The sequence below is a fragment of the Podarcis filfolensis genome, assembly GCF_964270895.1.
Source record: "Podarcis filfolensis genome assembly, chromosome: 10".
Taxonomy (NCBI): domain Eukaryota; kingdom Metazoa; phylum Chordata; class Lepidosauria; order Squamata; family Lacertidae; genus Podarcis; species Podarcis filfolensis.
The window spans coordinates 37,478,544-37,483,033 of NC_139612.1; the positions used below are offsets into that span (position 1 = coordinate 37,478,544).

The window sequence follows — 4,490 nt, forward strand, 5'->3', positions numbered from 1 at the left end:
CCAGGTCCCTTTCAACTTTCCCAATTTGTGGCTGATGAGTTGAAATTCAGCCCAGATTTGCTCTTTGTTTTTTAAAGGTGAGAGGTGAAAGCTGTGATGTTTTGAAGCAGAACTGGTGATATCAGGCATTTGAGTGATTACAGTGTTTATCATTTTGTCTATTATTTACAAAAATCAGACTTAAAAGTCTACTCAAAGTTTAAGCACATACAAATTCATATAATCAAGTAGAATGAGCCTTGACATATACTTGAGTAGCCATCCTGTAAATAAAGGGCGGGAAAATTTTGTCTGCAAAATGGTAAGGCTGAAATGACTGAGAATGTTAAAAATCTTATGAATTCTGACTCTCTGGCCATTTTTTCCTATATATAAGGGCGTGGCAGATTGTTCCACAAATGGCCAGAGGGATATTAGCCCTTTCCTGTACATAAAGGAAGCAGTCCCTTTGCTTGGGCTGCAATTGCTAGCTTTGGTGAATTGCTGAGTTTCTCTTTTTTGTTTTAAAATCTAACCCTATTTTTAAAATCTACTCCTTACCCTTCCCTTCCCTTATTCAAATTCTAATTTAGCCAAAAGATGCAACATTTTCAATAGTATAAAAGGTTTGCTGAGACATGAACTCTGCACATGCACAGAGGCTAGATCAGCTTACAAAAAGAGAGAGAGAGAGAGAGAGAGAGAGAGAGAGAGAGAGAGAGAGAGAGAAAGGAGGGGGGAGAGAGGAGGTTTGGAGAGCTTGGGCTGCAGGGAGGAACCTATCCAAATTTCCTTATGTAAAACTTGGAACCATTGAGGGAAATCACCCTTAATGTGTCTTTTGCTCCAAAGGCTACTGAACCATCAAAAGTCAAGAGGTTGCCAAGTTTCAGATCTTAACATGCCAAATTCTTTTCACAGGTAAATATCAAAGCACTCCCACTGACTTCTCACATGAAATAATTTTCCCTTTTAACAGGATATGTGAACCCCACTAACAAAGTGTTTGTCCCTTCTTTTCTCCCACAGCAACTTTCTTTCTGTTCTGTGAAACAAGTCTGAAACCTTGCTGTATTAGTGACTTCCATCTCTTTGTGGCTTTGACACTTTAAGTTACAAATAATCTGTTTTCATTTATTAAATCAGTTTTTCCATGATATCTATGAAATTAATCGAAGCACAACCAAACATTGTTTGTGGAATGGTATTTGTTTACCTTTTTGCCTGAGTATTATTATTTTTGGTTCCTCATAGGTCATTGTGTGTGTGTGTGTGTGTGTGTGTGTGTGTGTGTGTATTTTACTTTGGGGACATGTCCATCACATATTGAAAGTCATTTTAAGCCCTTTTCCATTGTTTTCCCATTTTTTCAGTCCAGTAGTAATCTGTGTGGTTTTGATAATATCTTTGTATTATTTAATAATAATTCTTTTCTAAATCTGATGTCTTTGTGTCAAGTCTGTTTTCATCTGACTGGTAATCTAATTTTTTGCTTTCTTTTTTATTTTTTAACCTTTGTTGTATTTTTTACAGTTCTCTTTCTATACATGTGGAGTAATTTTTTATTTAATAATATGAAAAAAACAACAAAAACTAAGTGAAGGAAAGCAAACAAACTTAGCAGATAATAACAGTAATTATATGGAAATGTGATAATAATATTAAAATGAGTAAAATGCTTAACTTGCTAAGATAACTCAAGGAGATTGGGGGGGGGCTTTTGCCCCTTCCTTTTCTAACTATGTCTTTTAAGTCCCCAAAACCCTGCCCCTTACAGGATATCACTTCTACAAATGCGTTACTACAGATCCAATGAAAAGCTTCGCCACCACAAGACCTGCAACAACAACAGACACCAAAGTTTTCAAAGTGGCCACAGCTATCTCTTTCAAAGGATATAGACTGTCGGGGGAGTGGGGCTGACAAAGGGGGGAGGAGTTGAATTGCAAGGACATTTTCTCACTTTTGAACCTCAAGACTGTGCTCCGGCATTGAGAAGATACATGCGTAAAAATATCACAATTGTCTCAAGATATGCAACTGATACTTAATTAGTTTGTTTTGTATTATGCGTTATTACGTAGGAATGTTGAAATGTGTCTGACAGTGTGTTATTTCCACAAAGGGGGGGGGCTATTTTTGTGTGTAATTGTTTTTAAGTTTAATGTCTTATTCCTTACACCCCAGTGGAGGATTCTCATACATTTTATGCGTTCTAATAGACCAGGCTATTGTGTAGTCCAATGTTTAGATTGTCACACCTGGCACTATGCCAACCTTCCCTACCCATTTTAAAAATATGCTAAAACTCGCTTTACCAAGGAGAAGCTTCTAAGATACATGAAGGTGGATATGCTTTGGTTTAGCAGGAATGATCCCTTATAGAGTTAAATTTACTTATTTGGACAAGTGTCCCTTAAGAATGGTTTTGCTTTAACAGATTGGTTTGAAAAGTTGAGAACCATGGGGCAAGATAAATTCAAATTGGACTCAGTTTGAATTGGCCAAGTGTATCCAGGCTGCAATTAGCTTTTTGGTCCTTTAAGTGCAAGTGAGCAACTTCCCATGAGTGCAAGACCACAGCCTATAATAAAATCCCACAGAAAGGCCAAGGCAAAGACATCTCTCTCATGAGATGTCCAAACCTGTGCCAGCTATGGTGAATGCCAGGCGACATGGTTAAATGAAAGCCCCGAGGGGATTCAACAGGATGTGTTGCTGTAGCACTATGCCGGTGTGAGACCACAGAAGCACTATGCCGGTGTGAGACCACAGAAGAGCTAGCTTGACACCTGAGAAACACACAAAAATGGCGAAGGACAAAACACCAACTGCATTTTTCAGTCAGTAGTGGACCTTCCTGCTAAATGTAAAGCATAGCCACTATTGAGAAAATGTTTCTCCCAAGAGCTAGAATGCCACAAGTAATTTAGTAACAAAATGCAACATATGTTATTTTTAGATGATATATTTATACAAAGGCATCCATTTACAACATACGATGTTATTATTTGTGGGGCAAAAATTTTTAAGAAAAATTCTAGCCCCAAAGGGGGGATAATGTGATAGGAATTTTATGGTCTTAGATATATGGCAACGTTCATAACCACACGTACATAGATCAGCACAGGAAAGCCAACCTGGAACCATTTTGATTCCTAAACTGAGTAAATGTTTCTCTGCATGGTCAAAATGGAAAAGCCTCCCCATTGTCTCTTCCTTCACAAATCCTGTCTTAATCTGTGTTTGAATAAGGGTGTGAGCCTTATCATTACAAAAGACTGCCCAGGCTCCCCAAGAAATCCAATCAAGTAACCTGCCAGACAGGAAATAAACAAAGCGACAGGAGAAAACAACATGCAAATGTTCTGTTTTAGACCGCCTTATCTGAGGGGTGGTCTTAGGTTACACCCCTTCTGTGATGAATGCATAATGTTTCTGGGGGTGGTCTTGATCTAGAGGATGGGAATTTCAAAAGTCTTTATAAGCCCTTGCACAGCATTTTTGGGGGTCCTCTTCCTCTCCTGCGTGTGAGGGGAGTACCCTGTTGCAACAGATCAATAAAGATCAAGCTTACTAGCTGCTTTGCTTCTCAAATATTCTCTGGTTGGCCTCTGTTATTTTCTCCTACCAATAGGGAACCTATGTAAGGACTCTATATGGGCTCTTGGATACCCCATAAGGGAAAAGGGCATATTTTTATTTACCACAGCAGCAGTGACTGCCAGTCTGCAGTCACTGGGACTAACCCCTATATGGGGTAGTTCCATGTGTATTTACTTTGTCACATAAGTCTGCCTTCAGGGATCTCCCTGTGAACGGAATGTGTGAGTAAACTTCTTTTATACATTTTACACAAGGTTGTGTCGTTTCTATTCCTTCTAAGGGGGAGAAAAAGGGAATACCAGGAATCCTTAAGAGAAGCTTAAACAAGCTTGCAACAAGCTAACCGCTGTGTGTTTAAAAGGGGAGTGCACTCTGCTAAGTAAAGGGACTTGCTAACACAAGTTAGGAAGGATATTATTAAGCAATATATCCCATCCTGCCTCCCTGAACATTCCCACAGCACTCAGGGTGCCCTGCAAGCCCTGTGATGCCTTGTGAGACTTGCAAAAGCGGCACAGGGCTGAAGGGACGCATGCCGGTTGCATCCTTCTCAAGCTGCCCTCCAGCCAGAGGATGACATGAGAAGGATGCAACAGCTCATAACTCAGGGCTGGCAGGACGTCGTGAGGAATGCACCCTCAAAAGAACTGCACCTGGGGCGATGGCCTCCCCAGCCCTGCCCACACTACGCCTGTGATGTTCAGGTCTCCCAGGATTTTATAGAGGGGAATTCTCAGAGCCAGAAAACAGCAGTACCACTTCCTTGGGTTAGGGCCTCCCCCCACCTGCTTTAGCTGCTGGCAGCATCTCTGAAGTGTCCTTTCCCTCCTTATAAAGAGGAATCTGACTCCTGGTACAGGTCAGGTTCTCACCAACTTCAATCCAGAGCTGGATCTAGACACACC

General features: G+C 40.5%; 1 long non-coding RNA gene across 1 annotated transcript; it reads left to right on the forward strand.

The window, feature by feature from the left end:
- The first annotated feature begins 2,582 nt into the window (after positions 1-2,582).
- LOC310743261 lies at positions 2,583-3,576 on the forward strand. The gene is made up of 2 exons (XR_014538912.1): positions 2,583-2,699; positions 2,731-3,576. It is a non-coding gene; the product is annotated as an uncharacterized lncRNA (long non-coding RNA).
- The last annotated feature ends 914 nt before the right edge of the window (positions 3,577-4,490 follow it).